We start from the raw sequence: 21,842 nt of genomic DNA on the forward strand, positions 1-21,842 counted from the left end.
CAAGCAGCTTTACTCTGCATGCTTTAGTTTTGTTGTCTTTTAAAAAGGACAACATTTATAATAATATATTTTCAGACATCGAGGGCATTATAATGATCACACGCCACTCCTTCCTTCCAAGCACTGTTGTAAATAGAAGTGAGCTAGAATGTTAGAACAGAGTTTATAGGGAATCTGTACCAAGCAGCTTTACTCTGCATGCTTTAGTTTTGTTGTCTTTTAAAAAGGACAACATTTATTCTAATATATTTTCAGACATCGAGGGCATTATAATGATCACACAACTCTCCTTCCTTCCAAGCACTGTTGTAAACAGAAGTGAGCTAGAATGTTAGAACAGAGTTTAGAGGGAATCTGTACCAAGCAGCTTTACTCTGCATGCTTTAGCTTTGTTGTCTTTTAAAAACGACAACATTTATAATAATATATTTTCAGACATCGAGGGCATTATAATGATCACACAACACTCCTTCCTTCCAAGCACTGTTGTAAATAGAAGTGAGCTAGAATGTTAGAACAGAGTTTATAGGGAATCTGTGCCAAGCAGCTTTACTCTGCATCTTTAGTTTTGTTGTCTTTTAAAAAGGACAACATTTATTCTAATATATTTTCAGACATCGAGGGCATTATAATGATCACACAACACTCCTTCCTTCCAAGCACTGTTGTAAACAGAAGTGAGCTAGAATGTGGGAACAGAGTTTATAGGGAATCTGTGCCAAGCAGCTTTACTCTGCATGCTTTAGTTTTGTTGTCTTAAAAAGGACAACATTTATTCTAATATATTTTCAGACATCGAGGGCATTATAATGATCACACACCACTCCTTCCTTCCAAGCACTGTTGTAAATAGAAGTGAGCTAGAATGTTAGAACAGAGTTTATAGGGAATCTGTACCAAGCAGCTTTACTCTGCATGCTTTAGTTTTGTTGTCTTTTACAAAGGACAACATTTATAATGATATATTTTCAGACATCGAGGGCATTATAATGATCACACACCACTCCTTCCTTCCAAGCACTGTTGTAAATAGAAGTGAGCTAGAATGTTAGAACAGAGTTTATAGGGAATCTGTACCAAGCAGCTTTACTCTGCATGCTTTAGCTTTGTTGTCTTTTAAAAACGACAACATTTATAATAATATATTTTCAGACATCGAGGGCATTATAATGATCACACAACACTCCTTCCTTCCAAGCACTGTTGTAAATAGAAGTGAGCTAGAATGTTAGAACAGAGTTTATAGGGAATCTGTGCCAAGCAGCTTTACTCTGCATCCTTTAGTTTTGTTGTCTTTTAAAAAGGACAACATTTATTCTAATATATTTTCAGACATCGAGGGCATTATAATGATCACACAACACTCCTTCCTTCCAAGCACTGTTGTAAACAGAAGTGAGCTAGAATGTGGGAACAGAGTTTATAGGGAATCTGTGCCAAGCAGCTTTACTCTGCATGCTTTAGTTTTGTTGTCTTAAAAAGGACAACATTTATTCTAATATATTTTCAGACATCGAGGGCATTATAATGATCACACACCACTCCTTCCTTCCAAGCACTGTTGTAAATAGAAGTGAGCTAGAGTATTAGAACAGAGTTTATAGGGAATCTGTACCAAGCAGCTTTACTCTGCATGCTTTAGCTTTGTTGTCTTTTAAAAAGGACAACATTCTAATATATTTTCAGACATCGAGGACATTACAACGATCATACTACACTCCTTCCTTCCAAACACTGTTGTAAACAGAAGTAAGCTAGAATATTAGAACAGAGTTTAAAGGGAATCTGTACCAAGCAGCTTTACTCTGCATGCTTTAGTTTTGTTGTATTTTAAAAAGGACAACATTTATTCTAATATATTTTCAGACATCGAGGACATTACAACGATCATACTACACTCCTTCCTTCCAAGCACTGTTGTAAACAGAAGTGAGCTAGAATATTAGAACAGAGTTTAAAGGGAATCTGTACCAAGGAGATTTACTCTGCATGCTTTAGTTTTGTTGTCTTTTAAAAAGGACAACATTTATAATAATATATTTTCAGACATCGAGGGCATTATAATGATCACACACCACTCCTTCCTTCCAAGCACTGTTGTAAATAGAAGTGAGCTAGAATGTTAGAACAGAGTTTATAGGGAATCTGTACCAAGCAGCTTTACTCTGCATGCTTTAGTTTTGTTGTCTTTTAAAAAGGACAACATTTATAATAATATATTTTCAGACATCGAGGGCATTATAATGATCACACAACACTCCTTCCTTCCAAGCACTGTTGTAAACAGAAGTGAGCTAGAATGTTAGAACAGAGTTTATAGGGAATCTGTACCAAGCCGCTTTACTCTGCATGCTTTAGCTTTGTTGTCTTTTAAAAAGGACAACATTTATAATAATATATTTTCAGACATCGAGGACATTATAATGATCACACACCACTCCTTCCTTCCAAGCACTGTTGTAAACAGAAGTGAGCTAGAATGTTAGAACAGAGTTTATAGGGAATCTGTACCAAGCAGCTTTACTCTGCATGCTTTAGTTTTGTTGTCTTTTACAAAGGACAACATTTATAATAATATATTTTCAGACATCGAGGGCATTATAATGATCACACAACACTCCTTCCTTCCAAGCACTGTTGTAAATAGAAGTGAGCTAGAATGTTAGAATAGAGTTTATAGGGAATCTGTACCAAGCAGCTTTACTCTGCATGCTTTAGTTTTGTTGTCTTTTAAAAAGGACAACATTTATTCTAATATATTTTCAGACATCGAGGACATTACAACGATCATACTACACTCCTTCCTTCTAAGCACTGTTGTAAACAGAAGTGAGCTAGAATATTAGAACAGAGTTTAAAGAGAATCTGTACCAAGCAGCTTTACTCTGCATGCTTTAGTTTTGTTGTCTTTTACAAAGGACAACATTTATAATAATATATTTTCAGACATCGAGGGCATTATAATGATCACACAACACTCCTTCCTTCCAAGCACTGTTGTAAACAGAAGTGAGCTAGAATGTGGGAACAGAGTTTATAGGGAATCTGCACCAAGCAGCTTTACTCTGCATGCTTTAGTTTTGTTGTCTTTCAAAAAGGACAACATTTATTCTAATATATTTTCAGACATCGAGGGCATTATAATGATCACACAACACTCCTTCCTTCCAAGCACTGTCGTAAACAGAAGTGAGCTAGAATGTGGGAACAGAGTTTATAGGGAATCTGTGCCAAGCAGCTTTACTCTGCATCCTTTAGTTTTGTTGTCTTTTAAAAAGGACAACATTTATTCTAATATATTTTCAGACATTATAATGATCACACAACACTCCTTCCTTCCAAGCACTGTTGTAAACAGAAGTGAGCTAGAATGTTAGAACAGAGTTTAAAGGGAATCTGTACCAAGCAGCTTTACTCTGCATGCTTTAGTTTTGTTGTCTTTTAAAAAGGACAACATTTATTCTAATATATTTTCAGACATCGAGGGCATTATAATGATCACACACCACTCCTTCCTTCCAAGCACTGTTGTAAACAGAATTGAGCTAGAATGTTAGAACAGAGTTTATAGGGAATCTGTGCCAAGCAGCTTTTCACTGCATGCTTTAGCTTTGTTGTCTTTTAAAAAGGATAACATTTATTCCAATATATTTTCAGACATCGAGTGCATTAGAACGATCATACTACACTCCTTGCTTTCAAGCACTGTTGCAAACAGAAGTGAGCTAGAATGTTTAAACTGATTTTATGGGGAATCTGTGCCAAGCAGCTTTACTCTGCATGCTTTAGTTTTGTTGTCTTTTAAAAAGGACAACATTTATTCTAATATATTTTCAAACATCGAGGGCATTATAATGATCACACAACACTCCTTCCTTCCTAGCACTGTTGTAAATAGAAGTGAGCCAGAATGTGAGAACAGAGTTTATAGGGAATCTGTGCCAAGCAGCTTTACTCTGCATGCTTTAGTTTTGTTGTCTTTTAAAAAGGACAACATTTATTCTAATATATTTTCAGACATCGAGGACATTACAACGATCATACTACACCCCTTCCTTCCAAGCACTGTTGCAAACAGAAGTGAGCTAGAATGTTAAAACTGATTTTATGTGGAATCTGTGCCAAGCAGCCTTTCACTGCATGCTTTAGCTTTGTTGTCTTTTGAAAAGGACAACAGTTATTCTAATATATTTTCAGACATCGAGAGCATTACAACGATCACACTTCACTCCTTCCTTCCTTTCAAGCTTGATAAGCTTGGAATTAGTTACCTTATTCAAATATATTTTCCAAAACCATAGTCAATACAACGATCACACTACACACTTTCCTTTCAAGCTTGATAAACTTGGAATTAGTTCTGTCGAGATTGCGGCTCTTGATTCGAATATGCGGCAAACCAAAGGTCAAAGAAAAAGTAAAAATTTGACCACCAAAGCGAAAAAAACTTCCAAGACTTGACCTTGAAACCATCCTTAAAGTTGACGTTAGTACTTGAGTAATGCTTAAGCTCAACATAGACGGACGTGGGCAGCAGTTTTTTTAACGGTGTGATGGTAACTCTCAAGAGACTCAACTACAAATTTGGAAAGGTTGCTTCCATTGACATTCTATCTGATAGTTTAAACTGTATTTTCCGTCGAAACTGTCAAAGCTGATTAGTTGTCACCTCACCTGGTGTGTTCATCACTTGAGATCAATTTGTGTTGCATATGCAATTTCTATCCACAAATTACAACGAATAAGCGTCGATGGTGTCGTTGATTTGGGCACCGGCGTTTTCTCCGACACTATGGCTTATGTGGCCTTGTCCAGAGCTCACAGATCATGTGCGATCCCAGCACTTGGAAAGAATATAACTATTTGACAGAGCGCTTTCATTGTGTAACGTGAAGTCAAAAGTTATTAAACTAGCTAAAATCAAGAGTAAAGCTGCCATTAATATAGACAGTGAAATCAACTTGCCGAAATCAGAAAAGGCCAGATTTGACAACACTTGCAAAGCAATACATTTCCCTGGTCAACGAGAGAAATGCTTGTTTTGGGAACAGCACAATACAGGTTGTGCCAAAGAATGCAGGCCAGTAATGATATTGTCATTCGTGAAATTGACGATATTACATCATCAGGAACTAAATAGGTAGTCAACTTGAGAACTATCGGCAGCAGGTTTAACGCTGGTACTCAGCAGTGCGTGCATGATTTTAGGAAGCGCACTTATTTGCTGACTGAAAATGTTCGTGTTTGAAAAGAATACATTGCTCAGGTGCATTAGAAAACATGAGGCCAATTGCCACCAAGTTACACAATAAATGTGATTGTGTATCGACCAACGGCTGATCTGACGTTAACAGTTTAAGAGCTTGCTCAAAAAGGAGGCTTCGTTTTTAAGGAGGTGCAGTGTGTGGCATTGACACTGGTATAGTGAACCATGTGTTCCCAAACACTATGCATTACCCGGTTGTTTATTTGAACAGATTTGAATATATAAACAATCAGGATTAATTCGGAGTTGAATTCTCCGAATAAGCAGAACATTTACGGCCTGAAATTCTGATTGATAGGATCAGTGTTGCCCATGTTGGCTATTGCGGACAAGCCATTACACCATCGTTCGCAATTTGGCAAATGGGACATCATTGACATTGCCGTCTTTTTCCAAGCAGTATATAGTTTTCTCATCTAAAATTGAATAAAATTGAAATGAATTTTCACGACCAATATAAAGCAAGAAGCACTATTTGAATCATTTGCTTGATGGTCAGATGGAAAATGTGACAAAGGTGGAGAGATAAGTATCTCTATATAGCTTAAGCACATTTCAGAATTTATTAGGATAATATGAATCTGATCTTGCCATTGAGATATCTCAGTGGTGAATGATTGCAATCTTTTACTTTTGGGAGGTTGTGGGTTGAGTTTGCAGCTTCTATGGTGATTTGTTATATTGGAAAGTCATGTCGCTCGACCAGGTTCTTGTGACCATTTTGTCACTTAGGTAAACTAGCTGCTGCTCAGTATCACTCCGTATGATAAAAAAAAACAAAAAACAATTATCGATTTTATCGTACATTTTTTTGATATTGTGACAGTCACTATTTAAATTGGTCAGCGTTTGGATGTCAGTTTATTAGAGGCTGCCACACCATTAGGAGAAATACAGTACGTATATAAAATATTATAACCGTTGCCTTAAAATGTACGTAACTAGAATTTAAAAAATGTGCTTGCTCAAAATGGTTAGAAAATGTCAAACCTTAAAGTATGAGACTAGCATTGTTGCACAAAAATATTGAAATCACTATGCTGTACATTCTGTGGCATCCTTTTATCAAAAGAAATTTTAGTTCATCGAAAGTAACATTAAAAATTAAATTATCGTATACTCAATTTTAACAAAATTATGTACAAATTCTAATGTCATCTTTACGCAATAATTAGATCTATGAATAATTTTTAAAAAATAATTTAGAAAATAATTTAATTCGCATAAATTCCATTAATATGTGGATCATAATGAGAATTATTTTTGCTTATGATTTCGGTTTCGTACTTTTGCTGTTATATGGATTCGACTTTGTAGGGAGGCAAGAAAATTGCACCGAGTACACTAAAGTGAATGGTGCTAGAAAGGATATCAAGCCATAGAAACCAAGCCAAAATAGAAAGTGAGAGGAGGTCTCTCTGACCAACCAAATACAAGTCACTGATTGGGGCAATTTGTCCAACCCATACCAGCAAAGAAAGATGTAAAATGCAATTATATTAACAAGTACCTTCACTCACTCACTAATAAGCATTATGTTGCCATTAAAAAGCTCACAATTACCTCACTTCAAGTTAGTTTCTGAAGAAGGTGAAGAGTGGAAACAAGAGCTCATGCAAAACTTACCAGCGGAAGCAGAGATCGTAGATAGTAAATGAGACATGAAGACTACACTATTACCAAAGTTCCTTCAGGAAAGAATGGCACTATGTGCAAATCTGTGAAAGATCAGGAAGGCAGAACAACCAGAAGTGAAACAGAACAGAGCAAGTATTGGATGGAGCACGTCTATCTTGAATGGAATACCTGAGGAGGATACGTTGGATATCCCTCCAACTGAAGAGTTGTTACCAGGGAACGCGAATCCACTTACAAAAGCTGAGATCAGCAAGGCTATTGCATCTTTCAGGAATTGTAAAGCTCCAGGTCTAGGAATTATCCCAATAGAGGCACAGCTGCCTATATGCTGTATCCACTACAACAAAAAGCTTGGCATCAAAAACAAATCCCTCAGAATGGAAGAAGGGATGCCTGCTTAACCTGAGAAACCATCTACAACAACTGGCAGGGAATCATACTACTGTCAGCCCCAGTAAGGTGTTGGCCAGCTTTATAGTGGAGTAGTTGAAGAGAGCAGTGGATGAATCGAGGCTTGAGTAAGTAGGATTCTGCCACAATAAATCCTGCACATCATTGATTTTGTTGATTTCAAGAAAAAGGATTTGAAAGTGAAGTTATCTGGAGGCTGATACAGAATTATGGTATTCCACCAAAAATCAGCATCATCTAATAGTTTTACTACAGTGGACCTATCCAGGTCATCCACAATGCCAAACTAATGAACCTTTCCACAGGTCAAAAGTAAAATTTAGATGTAAAATATATTAATGTATATATACACTATAGTTCAAAAGGTCCACATGTTTTGGGCTATTGTCTTTTCACCTGCTTATTCCTTTCTTAGTCTATGTTCAGAAATTGTTAATCCAGATTGCTAGTCTACTTTCCCCATTTCTGAGGGTACCTGTTTTCATTGAAATAGTTTAAACAAGTTGTACTCTGAAAAAGAGTAACAATTTGGGTAACCTTTTGAATTTTTGCCCACCATTTGTAACTTATTCAATTTTCACATTAAATATCCAATGTGTCACCAATAAAGGGTCCTCAAGAAAAGAATGACCATCACCTACCAAAGTTTGTACTCTACAGAGATTGGCTGTCATAACAGTGGTCTGCACAAGAAGCAGTGTAAAGACATGCTAAAAAGACCTTGAAGGTTTGTAATGCTGACCTGCCCTGCAACCCGTATGTCATATAGGCTGCAATGCTTGGTGCTGCGCCATCCAGCAGGCCACCAATGCATCTGGGGCAAGCTGTCATGTTGGTCCAAAGAAAACCCAGGTAAAAAGGCTGTATCAGGGTGGTGCCAAGCACAACACAAACATCTTCCTGCAGTCACTGTGGGAGGATCTCCCAATCATGGAGTCACAAGCATGTATGCAGAGTGGGCAAAGTGAACCCAATCATTAGGTATCTATATCAAAGTTACTACCATGTGATTATAGTGTGAGGTCACTCACAAGTGCTATATGTAACATGTACAGTATAACCTGTTGCTCATTCAGACTGGTGCCAACTAAACTGGCAGCAACACCAAACTGGCTTGGTGAGTAGGGTGACTTTTGGACACTCTGCAGAATGAAAAACAAGACCTGTCAAAGGGAAGATGAACTCACAAGAGTCAACAGTCATCCAATTACATGATATATGTATCAATGTGTAAGGATTTAGGAATTATGGCTTTGGAGCCCAGAAGAACATTTAGTCTAATAGAGTATGTTTACCTCCAAGTCCTGGAAAAGGCAACTAACCCAGAAGTTGGACGAATAGAAAAGTCTGAGCTATATGGTTCAAGTTTGCAGCAAAAATTTATACCACTTTTCTGCTATTAAGATTTCAGAAACATGGCACAAAAACTAGTAAACCACCCATTTTATTAACTGAACAAAAAGCTAAGAATGCTTAGTTATCAAAAAAAAAGGTTTTTATTCAATGAGAGACTTGACTTCCATTGTTTTGGCATTCTGCTACATTACTGAAAATCCTCACAAAGGTATCCTTGGAATAGACAGGATCAAGAAACTTGAGTTATGGAACATTCCACTAAGTAAAACATAATTGCTAATACAGATATTGAACTTGAGATCCATCAAGTGCTAACGGATTCAATCAAATTTTTACCTCTTACTTTAGAGCTGGTAAAACCAGAAACATTAAATGAACCTGTTCTACAAGTTATTAAATATAGGTATGGTTGGCCAGAAAAATTCTCTGCAATGAAGATATGCAACAATTCTATTTGAAGCATGATTATCTCTGGAATAACAGTACAATTAGCCATCATTAAAGTCATCAGCAACTGTCTCAAAAAGTTGGTATTTGACCAATTTTATGCAAATCATCCAAGAACTTCAAGAACGAAGGTTTTAACAAGATGCTACATTTATTGGCCAAGACTTGACAAAGAACTCAGAATTACCTATTCATATAAGCACCATGGTCTAGAGCAGTGCCACTCAAAGTGGTGGTCTGTGGACCAGTGCCAGTCCACGAGCCATCAGTGAGTTTCCAGGAAAAAAACAAAATACTTAGAAAATGCTTATGTAATATTGTATTTGTTTACAAGATAAAAAAATTTGTCAACTTATATTGTTTCCAGTATAAATTAATATTACCAGTCCCTGGCACATTGGAAAGAAAAAAAAAAACCCTGCTTATATGCCACAGTTTGAGAAATATTGGTCTCAAGTAGATTATGCAGGACCTCATATGGTAACTACTTCATTATGGTTGAAGCATTATCTAAATGGCTGAAGGTCTTCATTATGAGTTAAACTACAACTTTAGCCACTTTACAAAAGCTACGTCAACTTTTTCCAATTTTTAGTATTTGATAATGGTCCACAATTCACTCTAGAATTCACAAAATTTAAGAAAAATGGTATCAATCATAAGAGTTCCATATCGTCCTCTATCCAATAAGCCAGATTTGTGAATTACCCTTAAGTGTTCATTACTCAAAGTTGAAGGGAGTGATAAGTTATAAGAAAATTTGCAACTAATGAATTACAGAACATCAAATGCTGCTGCACCTGGGGCAAATCACCAGCAGAACTGTTTCAGAGAAAAGTTCATAGTATTTTAGATATGAAACCCAGAAATGTTAAACATTTGAAATTAACTAAGTATACCAAGGTACAGGTGGGAAGATCCAGTATATGTCCTTGATACTCGACCAGGTCATTCCAAGTGGCAAATGATGCTGTGCGTTGAAAGCAGCCAGGCATGCGGGCAAGACGATGCTGTGCGTTGAAAGCAGCCAGGCATGCGGGCAAGACGATGCTGTGCGTTGAAAGCAGCCAGGCATGCGGGCAAGACGATGCTGTGCGTTGAAAGCAGCCAGGCATGCGGGCAAGACGATGCTGTGCGTTGAAAGCAGCCAGGCATGCGGGCAAGACGATGCTGTGCGTTGAAAGCAGCCAGGCATGCGGGCAAGACGATGCTGTGCGTTGAAAGCAGCCAGGCATGCGGGCAAGACGATGCTGTGCGTTGAAAGCAGCCAGGCATGCAGGCAACAGGATGCTGTGCGTTGAAAGCAGCCAGACATGTGGGCAGCAAAAAATTGACAACTTCAGTCTGCTCAAACCAACCACAACATGTTTTCTTGGTCAAGAACACCCCACTTGTTTGACAGGGTCCCTTCTCTCCCAGCTTGACAATTGTGCGACTTGCCTCTTCTCCAAGCTGAAAGCCATACTGAATGGTGGAAACGATTGGTCATGAGAAGAAACTCAGAAAAGCAACAGCAGCACTCCATGTCATTCCAGACACATTACCAGCAGTATCACTACTTGTGGAAGAAGTGTAAACTCCAAAGGGAGTATTTCGAAGGTAATTAGAATTTACGAAATATACAAAATTTTTTCTTTACACCCAAATGTCAGATATTTTGAGTGCATTTTGTACAATAATATCATTCAAAAAGAAAAGAAAACGGTTTCTGAAGACATTTGTCGCCCATTATAACAATTCAAGTTTGTTAACTTGGTTGTTTATCATTATATATTATTTCTATCATTGGACAGTGACTTTGAAAAGTTTAGTATAAAGAAAATTAGAACCAGGGTCAATTTAAGTGCTGCCAAACTGCTAAGTTACAGGAACACAAACAAACCAGCACTACTTATTTCTTTACTACCCACAAGGGGCTAAACACGGAGGAGACAAACAAGGACAGACAAACGGATTACATTGACCCCAGTGCGTGACTGGTACTTAATTTATTGACCCTGAAAGGATGAAAGGCAAAGTTGACCTCAGAATTTGAAATCAGAATGTAACAGCAGACGAAATACGGCTACGCATTTCACCCGGCATGCTAATGTTTCAGCAAGTGACAGTAGTGGTTGGGGGAGACCCACAAAGACAGACAGGCTTCCACAGTTTCTGTCAACTAAATTCAATCTATAAGGTAGTGGAAGGCCAGAGGCTACAGAGGACACTTGGCCAAAGTACTACACGGTGGGATCAAACCTGAAAGCAAATAGTTACAAGGCAAGCTTCTTAGGTACAGTCATATTTCTCAAACAAGAGAAAACAAGATATCATGCGTAGTTCGTTTAGCTAACCTCAATATGTAAATAAATTTCGTGACAAACAGCAACAAACAACACCTTGCTATTGACTATTCACAAATTGCTTTTCAGTTTCTTATTACAACCTTCTATTCAGCAAAAGCTATAAATAAAAAAAATAGAATTAAGAAATTTCTTCAGCTTTATGACTATGAGGTGATGGCACTTTAGTTTACTATTGAATTCACACTATGCTCATATCAACAAAGACTCACTGCTTAAATTCATCTTGCTAACAATCCTAAGACAAATGCAGATTTATCAACTTTAACACATTAACATGGTAACTAGGACTGGTTTTAAGCCAATTATACAGATTTGTTCAAATTTGGCCATGTCAAGAAAAGGCCCATGTACATGTTTCAGCAGAGGATGCTATGATGAATTTGTAGTGTCATTGTGGAGCCTCAAGTCCTCGATGCTTTTTGGCTGAGACTACATGAAAGCCCACCTACCATAATGGACTATGAGAGACTAAAAGAGACTAAAAAGAAAAATTCAATTGTAATTTTTGTGAAATTCATTTATGAATAAGGAAAAATTGTCGAAATGTAACCACTCAACTTCAGGGGTAGAGTAGGCATTGCGCCTCATTTATATCTTTTCATATTTTCATTAGTTTTCTTTAATTTTTTCGTCTTATTCATCTTTTTGTATTTTAAGTTCCCAAGTTTATGATTGTCTTGTTTGTCCCATTCTGTGTATAGCCCCTTGTGGATAATTAAAAAAATCAGCTTTTTGGCTGAGATTGGTGTATTGCATGAAGTATAAAATAACTTCAGCAACCACCTCTTTGCTGGCAATTCTCTAATAGGGCCCCTGCACTTCCTAACACCAACCCTGCTGATGGTACTGTATTTCTGGTCATTTCATACAGTTTAATTACAAAGAAATTTTTTGCCTTTTTAGTTTTCATATAAATATTTAACACTTATGTTATATAAATATCTCCAAAACCATGACAAAGATACAAAGTAAAATATTTTCTCTGAAACTGTACCAGTTATGCACATGGCAGCTGTGTGAAGCTCGTGATGAATCACCAGTGGTATATGTGGCAGTTAACAGGTTAATATTGTAATAGTTACCCTTCATACTGTAACAGTTACCGATTATATGATGCAGATACAGGAACATTGATGGAAACTGACAAAAAATGCTTTTGAAATATGGACATATAGAAGAATGTTAATATCTTAGTCAAAGCTAAACTAAATACTACACCTAGCAAGATTAGTCAACTTTTTCAAAACAAACAGCTAAAATATTTTAGTCACATACAAAGACTAATAGGGAAGATAAATGGAAAATTCCCAAGGGGAAGACCTAGAACAAACTGGTTTGATAACACCAAGGACTGGTCTAAACTACCATGCAGTGAATGTAAGAATGGCAGAGAAAAGACCCAAATGGCAATCCTTGGTAGTCAAGCTGCTGAGAGCAGGTGACACAAATGAAGTTACCCTTGAGTGAATCTTCATTAAACAGCAGAACAATCTTTTGCAGCTTCCAGTTATAGTCATAAAAGGAAAAAAAAAAAATCAGGTGATATCTTATGTTACAGTCTTACACAGCATTACCAGCCATTATATTGTTCAGGCTGTAACAACCTGTAAGCAATGGAGAGGAACACAAAGAATCGTCATCAACAAACAAGTATGAATGTATAAGGCTTTCACTGACTGTTTTAGGAGCCTATGTAGTTGTAAGCAGCTTGATTTAGGTGCCTATATAGTAAGCAGTGTATGTTGGGCTTTCCTTATTTGACCCAGTGGCACATTGAGAATGTGCCGAGTGAAAGGAGAAACAACTGCACCAGCAGTCAGTTGATACTCATTTTTAGCTGAGAAGACTAGAGGAACATGAAGTGCCTTGTTCAAGAGCACAATGTACTTCCTGGTCTGGGAACTGAATCCATGATGCTAAAGATCATTCATCGAATAACAACCTAATTACACAGCAGTGTACCTTCATTAGAGATTCAACTAGTTAAGATATTCTGACCAGATTCCTTGTGAACTCTTCATTGAATTTGTAACAGGAAATTAAAGTTATCTGGAAGTTAGAGACCTGCAAAAATTCAAGTGATCTTGGCACCCTCTCAATTTCCTGTCTGAAACTGCAGAAAATACTTGTAAACTCTGTGAGCAATGATCATGATGCTATCGTGAAGAAATCAACCTGCATACAAAGTTGCCAATTTTGTGTTAGCTTCTGGCATGAGTCCTTGCAACAAAGGATGAAAATGGTAACATTATTTCATGACCGTTAGTTAAAAAAGTCACAACATTTTCATTTACAACTCTTGCTATGATAAAGATCATGAAAAATGCCCTTGCAAAAGCTATTGTATACTGTTGGCAATTTTCTATTGTCCCTTCTATCTCTTTAGACTTTCCTGTTTCTGATAAAGAGTTATGCTCAAAATGTTAACCTTTCCTTCACCAAGCATCAAATATATTTCTTGCACATGTCCTAACATTTGTTTTTTTTTTTTTTTTAATTATTTGAATTGACTATTTACTGCATGCTTACATGGACAAGCCCAATCCTGTTGGAGTACCTAATTCTTAGATTTCTCTCGCCCATTTGATTACATCACCATTTCATTCATTTGAAGTATACCAGTATGTCACACTTGCCCTTACCTCTCCAACACCACCCTCCTCACAGGCACCCATCATCGACCCTATCATGTCACAGACTCCTTCACCTGCACTTCTAGCAATGTCATCTACTGCATCTCCTGCTCTGTCCTCTATATATTGGTCAAACAGGACACCACTTGGCTGACTGGTTCGCAGAACAGAGAGACTCAGCAACGATACCCTGTCTCACACTATTTCTAGGGCATATAAAAACTGTCCCCAGGATCAGAGTAGGGTCTTGGAGCAGTTGGTCAAAGGAGCGTCCCCACCTCATTCAAGAGAGAGATGGAGACAGCAGAGGAGAAAGCCTCTTTGAAAAAGGGAAGAAAGAAGGTGGGTAACAATAGTTCAGGAAGACCAACTGAGCATCTTATCTCATTTTGCTCATTGGACTGTGGCCATGCTGGGGCACCACCTTGAAGGGAACTGAACAAAAATCAACCTCACTAATTTTAAACCTGGTGCTATCGATGTCTTGCCAAAATCAGAGATGTAAACAAAACAGTCCTGAAGAGTTTGGGGACAAACACATACATATACACTTTCAGTTTGCCTACCAAACCCAACCATAAGGTTTCAGGCAGTCCAGGGTTATGTACCACAGTAGGGACTGAACCAGAAACCATGCAATTAGGAAGGAAACCTCTTACCACAGAACCATGCATGTACCTATTTGAACAGCATTTACTTTAATATTGGTTTTAAATTTTGGCACAAGGCCAGCAATTTCAGAGAAGTTACATTGGTTACATCATCCCCAGAGATCAACGGGTACTTATTTCATTGAGCCCAAAAGAATGGAAGGCGAAGTCAACCTCAGCAGAATTTGAACTTAGAACAGAAAATGCTGCTGAGCATTTTGCTCAGCATGCTAACAGTTCTGCTAGCTTGCCACCCTCTTGTTTGATATTGATCATATGTATTGTTTCAGTATACTATTTTAAACAAAGGTGGTGAGTTGGCTGTGCTGTTAGAATGCCAGGCGAAATGCTTAGCGGTATTTCATCTGCCACTATGTTCAGAGTTCAAATTCTACTGGGGTCCACTTTGGCTTTCATCCTTTGGGGGGAAGGGGTCGATTAAATAAGTACCAGTTATGCACTGGGATCGATGTAATCGACTACCCCCTGCTGCCTCCAAATTTCAGACCTTGTGCCTAAAGTGAAAAGGATTATACTATTTAAAATAAAACCTCTCTGGGTGCAGACAGCTTACTGAATAAAGCCTTGAAGGCTTTCATAAAGCATGGTTAAGTCACAGAGCAAAAGAACAACTGCATGGAGTGAATCTCCTCAAATGCCAACATTGCAAAATTTCTTAAGTGACAATCAAGCCATGACATTCACCTTAAAGTTTCATTTACTCAACTATCTCCACTTAGGGAGGCATGTAGTTCTAGTTTGTGCAATTTATTTTTGAAAGAGGTATAAATGCAAGATGCAAATTTGGTGTCTTTTCAGTTAAGACTGAAACTGTCCCCAAATATAAGGGGGCCAAATTGAATTATTGTAGACGATAGAAAATCTTCACACATTAATCCATAGAGGGGAGAAGCTATATCATGTAAATTAATGATACACAACATTCACACAAAAATTCCCAAGAAAAAAAAAAAAGGGAGAAAAATGGGTATCATTGATTTCTGTGATAAATATGGTTTTAATCTCAATGTAGCAAAGCTTAAACTCATCTGAGTGATGTGATAAAATATTTGACAAAATAACTATGAAATGAGACAGTCAGAAAGAAGTCATTCGTTTTAAACGGTGTGACAAGACTGGTTGTGCGTGACATGTATGCCTTTTACTCTCAAAGGTTAATTACTTTCTGGAGTGGAACAAACCTTCAAGTTATCTTTGGATTTTAGAAAATAGAATGGAATTTTTTTTTTGAAGATTTGTGCACTGATGAAGTTTTTCATGATAATTTTGAAAACTAAACATTTGAGAAATTAAAAATAAAGTGATGATACTTTAGTTACTAAAAATGGTTCACCTTGGCTTTGTATGCTACAACATAATGACATTTACTTTTCATGAACGAATTGCCCAGCTCCTATGTACTCACATGACTTGCTAGGAATAACCTAAATGTCTCTCAAATTACACCTTACAGCTTTTAAAAGGAAAATCCCATTGGACAATGTAGTCTTAGATAAAGGTAAAGATAAATAGGGTTGTGAAGATTAGATCACAAGTTACTGAAGACCAACCGGTTAGAGGCCCAATTACTGAGCTTTCAAGTCCATCTTTCAATCCAGAATGGCTAACCTTGAATAACTTAAAATATTGTGATAACTGAAGCCCACCAAGGTTTTTTTTTTTTATATTTGGAATTATTTGTTGATTAAGTTATTGCAATTTTTCAGAGTTCCTTTTACAGATTCTTATCTCTCCAATGCTTTGATAACCTAATCTTCTAAAAACTAACGACTGGTTAATGTCAGACTCCCCAAAGACCCATGATCAGGCAGCTTTGCCCAAACAGTTTGCGGGCCTAAGTTTGCACAAGTGTTCCTCTATCTCTTCCCTCCATCCATGCTTGCTCCCCTTTAGTAGACAACATCCTCTCCAACATGGACGAATTCCAACAGGGAGATGGATGAAGCTCTGCTACAGTCGAGAGAGCTAAATTTGTCAGTTCCGGTTCAAGATACAGGGGCAGAGATTATGGGACAATCTGCATTCAGGTGCCACTTTCAACTCTCCTTGATCAATCCAATCATTTTTCAAAGTGTAACCTTTCTGCTAGTGCAAAATTCTAAGGGGATTGGACTGAAGCCCTGCCTATTGCCAACATTGGAGGTCCACTCAGTCTTGATGAGTTCCGCATCTCCATTGCACTGAATGGGAGCTGATGTCTGTAGGGGACAGATGTTGCTGTAATAGGACCCTTAATCTTGCAACCTAAATGCTAGTCACGCTGAGCTAAACTTAATCATTAAGCTCTATTTTAATGACTGATAACTTATTCTGTATAGGAAATTCATTTCCTATTTTCTTTTATAACTTGCTCAGATTGAGCACTTCATACAGAACAAATGGAAAGGCAAATCCTTGGCTTGTCAATAAAAAACATCCCAATTCCATCTAAGAATGGCTACACGGTATTATTGCAAAGGATCAGTGAGTTTATTAAAAGGATGAGATGAAGAGCATTCTATTATGACCTGAAAAGGAAGAATGTAGAGAAGAATGATGGACTGGATAATTACAATTTGAAATTGTACTGAAACCCTCCCCATAATCCTGCATTAAACTTTGAAAAGGATCAAATCAACACAAAGAAACTGAAATTTAATTTGTAAAAACCAAACTATTCAAAAAAGAATTAGACATTATTTCTAAAACTCCCAACCTTCATGCACTATTGGATAAAATGGGAAACTTACTAATGGACTCCTAGAACTTTGTCCTGAAAAGAGATCAGCTCTAAATATAAAAGAGAAACTGATAGTAAATTGAATATAAAAACCCCCCCCCAAAAAAAACCAAAAAAAACATGCTTTAATTAAAGAACCTTGCCTGTTAAAAAAGGTCAGGTCTGAGAAAAACAGTTTAGAAATGTGAAATACCTCAAAAGACCAAGAAAATCTCAATAGAGTACAATAGATATAGTAGGCATAAAAATTCTTTTACAAACCCAAGCACAAAAAATTCAACAGCACTAGCCAGAGAGATAAAAGTGCAAAATAATTTAAACTATAATGGTTAATAATTACTCAAATAACACACTAGAATAAGTAGATTATGCACTGAAAAATCGATAAATATACTTCATATGAGTAGAAGATTTCAGATGCTCTAAAATTTTGTAAACAGTTATTTTCCTCTTTCTCAAAATATAGCCAACCTATGTTAATAATCGAAACCTAAATTCTGCCCTTTTATCCCCAATCTATTTTGGAATAGCTGTAAATGAATCATTGTGTAAGATTTGTTGTTTATTAAACCTCATTTTAAAATATGAACAAATTTTTATCACAACATGGAATATATGGTCCAAGTATGAAGTTTTTCTATATATCAAATAATTTTAAACTTTTCCCTGATAAAGGAAATGTATATACTCGAGATGGGTACAAATTCTTCACCGATTCTGAAATAGCTTTCCTGAAACAGCCATAGGATATATTCGAATCCAATCTATGGACTTAGATATTACCTTTCCTAGCTACCCATTCATATTTTAATATTTACGATTTTGCAATGCATTGACTGATTTAATATCTGAATTGTTTTTCAGAACGGATTCAGATGATCTCGTATGAATATTTTGTATATTGTTACATATTTTTATAAATTTTAATATCTATATATTATATTGTATATTTCGTGTGCGGGTTGTGTCTTTCGAGAAATATATTGAGGAAAATGGGTTTTGATTAATATCTCGAAAGGTGCCTTTTCATTGAAAAAGATTACGTTATATTCTTTTAGCTCTAATGAGCACTAACAAAAGTTTTGCTCTGTATAGAAAATTTCCCATTTTCTATTATTTACATTATATATATATATGTGTGTATACCCCCCACCCTTATACCTCCGATATATACATATATCACCATCCGAATGTGGTCGATGCCAGCCCCCTCTGGTCCCTGTGCCAGTGGAATGCAAAAAACACCCACTACACTCACGGAGAGGTTGGCGTGAGGAAGGGCATCCGGCTGTAGAAGCACTGCCAGATCAAACTGGAGCCTGGTGCAGCCGCCTGGCTTCCAAAACCCCAGTCGAACTGTCCCACCCAAGTTATCATGGAAAACGGACGTTAAACGAAGACACCCTTATACCTCACTATATACACACACACACACACACACACACACACACACATTGTCCATTCTCATATACACACCTTATCTTTGTGTGAATACACATACCTTGTCCATTCCCATATTTATATCCCCTTATCTATATACACACACACACACACACACACCTTATCTATCCCTATATATACCTTATCTGTGTGTGTATGTGTATATATATATACACCTTATCTATCCCTATATATACCTTATCTGTGTGTGTATGTGTATATATATATACACCTTATCTATCCCTATATATACCTTATCTGTGTGTGTATGTGTATATATATATACACCTTATCTATCCCTATATATACCTTATCTGTGTGTGTATGTGTATATATATATACACCTTATCTATCCCTATATATACCTTCTGTGTGTGTATGTGTATATATATATACACCTTATCTATTCCTATATATACCTTATCTGTGTGTGTGTATGTATATACACACCTCCCTATATATACCTTATATATATATATATATATACATATACCTTATATATATATATATATACATATACCTTATATATATATATATACATATACATACCTTATATATATATATATACATATACCTTATATATATATATATACATATACATACCTTATATATATATATATATACATATACCTTATATATATATATATATACATATACCTTATATATATATATACATATATATATATATATATATATACATATACCTTATATATATATATATACATATATATATATATATACACACACACACACATATACAGACCTTATCTATCCCTATATATATATATATATATATATATAGCTTATCTATCCCTATATATAAATATGTAGGAATGTATATATATGTTTACATGCATGTATTTATGTATACATGCATACATACACCTTATATCCATGTATATTTTAACTTGCAACTGCTTCGATGGGCATTAAGAGTTACAGGAAATTCCTAACTTATGAAAGAAAAATATTCCGTTAGACAACAGCAGACATCTGTCACTAATGGTGATAACAGGACACTATCGATAAATGGGAAATATAACAATACCTAGGACTTGCATTAACTGAATGACGTTTAAAAAACAGTTGTAGTGGTGGGACTAAAACTTTAGCATTATTTATAAATTAAAAGATTAATTCTCCTCGTGGGTAAAAACAAACACCGAGATGGAAGCTGTGGAACATTAATCGCCAAAGAAAAGTTCAATAGCTTAATTTTAATTTTGTAAATAGCTTAGAGTATAAACGCAATATCTGCGATACTAAGATTTCCGAATTTGGGGCTAAATGTTAACGAATGAAGTCGACTAAAAAAAGGCTTCACCCACAAGCCACAGGTGGTTGGTGGTGGTTTAAAATTGGGGACGCATGATTTAATGGTATTTATTTAGCGGTTCACAGAACAAACGCATACAAATACACACAATTCAGATAATTAAAGTTGTAATTTGTCGGAGTTAGGAAATTCAATATGTAGGAAGGTGGGTGAGAACGTTATTACGGTGGTTGTTTATGTTCCTATAACAGAGAAAATGGTTGTCTTAGACTGCAAGGAAAGTGCTGTCCATTAGTATTAATATGTAATTAGAAAATGAATACACAATATATCATAGCTGTCGAGACAAAGGAACCTCGAACAGTCGCTAGAAACTGGAGTTAAATTTCCAATTCCTTTCACGCGAAATGAAAAAAAAATTCGGTGTTTTAAATATACCTTCGAAAAAGAATACCTTTACTCAGACAACTGACCTAGGGTTAAACAGTGTCAAGCGAATGACTAACTTCACAAAAAGTTATAAGAAAAAACACTCGTTTGTAAGACAAGTTAAATAAAATATATACACAGACATGCATGTATGTATGTATAATGTCTCACCTGCATATGTAGCTGTAGTGGTTTAATAGGCAAGCTGCTATTCACACGTGTTTGTCAGTCAGCAAAATACAGCCATAGTCTCGAGGGAGACCAGACAACAATGATAGTTATATATATTAACGGCAGTCTTGCAGCCGCTTCTTAACGACGACTCGGCTTACCTCCACAAGTTTCACTGCTGTTAATGAACAAGTCCCGTTAGTATAGGTGCTTCTGAAGTGTTGTGTGACCTTGGTGGTTGGCCGGGTGGTGGCCGTTTGAAATGCAGGAGGTAATTCAGAGTGGTGAAAGCGCTGACAGTGGTGGCGAGGGCGGTCAGCTGTGTTGGCTTATATTGTTTTTACTTGAGTCATTCACGATAGAAATTGTCACAGATTTAAACCAGTTAACGAAAACAGGTGAAGACGAAGATGAGTGATGGAAGGTATAAAGTAGTCTAGTTAGATAAGGAAGCTATGACAAAGTCGTGAGTTGAAGATCTAAAAGTACTGAAATATTTTTAAATAATGAAAACAAATGTGAAAATACTAAGAAAGTGTGAAAAAGAAAGGACGAAATGAGTTCGGTAGGCATAGGTTTCCGTAGAAACGGACGACATTTGTCATTGTCTGCTGTGTTAAAAGGAATGCAGACGACAGACGTATGTTGTGACGGGATTTTCATTGTTCACTTAAAAAAAAAAAAAAAAGAAATTGAATAAACATTTCACTGAAAATAGCAACGAACTATTGCTTTAATATTTCCCTATCCCCGGTTTGCAACTACCCGGTAAGTGTTCCCTTCCCTTACGAGGAAGGAGCAAATAAGAATGTAAAAGTTTTAAGCGATCACGTTTGTATTATTTAACTCCCGGTCTGTTCAGGTGTTTGTTGATAAGAAACCATGACAACTAATCAATATCAGTAAACATGTTATGCGTCAGCTAGACACTATCCACCGAGCCTACAATGTTGATAAGTTTCGGTCACCTGAGCACTAAAATCGAACTTGTTAGATATATCGGAAATGAAGTGGTTCATTACTTTAAGGGTCTGTGT

At 36.5% G+C, this 21,842-nt stretch overlaps 1 protein-coding gene across 6 annotated transcripts in view; it reads right to left on the bottom strand.

Annotated features, from left to right (window-relative positions):
- Positions 1 to 20,966, bottom strand: part of LOC115220897 (unconventional myosin-XV) — a 455,449-nt gene extending 434,483 nt beyond the window's left edge. For 4 of the 6 annotated variants that reach the window (XM_036510507.1, XM_036510508.1, XM_029791093.2 and 1 more), the window contains exon 1: positions 20,806 to 20,965. The gene's annotated coding sequence lies outside the window, so the exon portion shown is untranslated. Of the gene's footprint in view, positions 1 to 20,805 lie in introns of all 6 variants that reach the window. The other 2 variants (XM_036510509.1, XM_036510510.1) reach the window with 2 other exon arrangements.
- Positions 20,967 to 21,842: the final 876 nt, after the last annotated feature.

Source organism: Octopus sinensis, linkage group LG17 (assembly GCF_006345805.1).
Source record: "Octopus sinensis linkage group LG17, ASM634580v1, whole genome shotgun sequence".
Classification (NCBI taxonomy): Eukaryota; Metazoa; Mollusca; class Cephalopoda; order Octopoda; family Octopodidae; genus Octopus; species Octopus sinensis.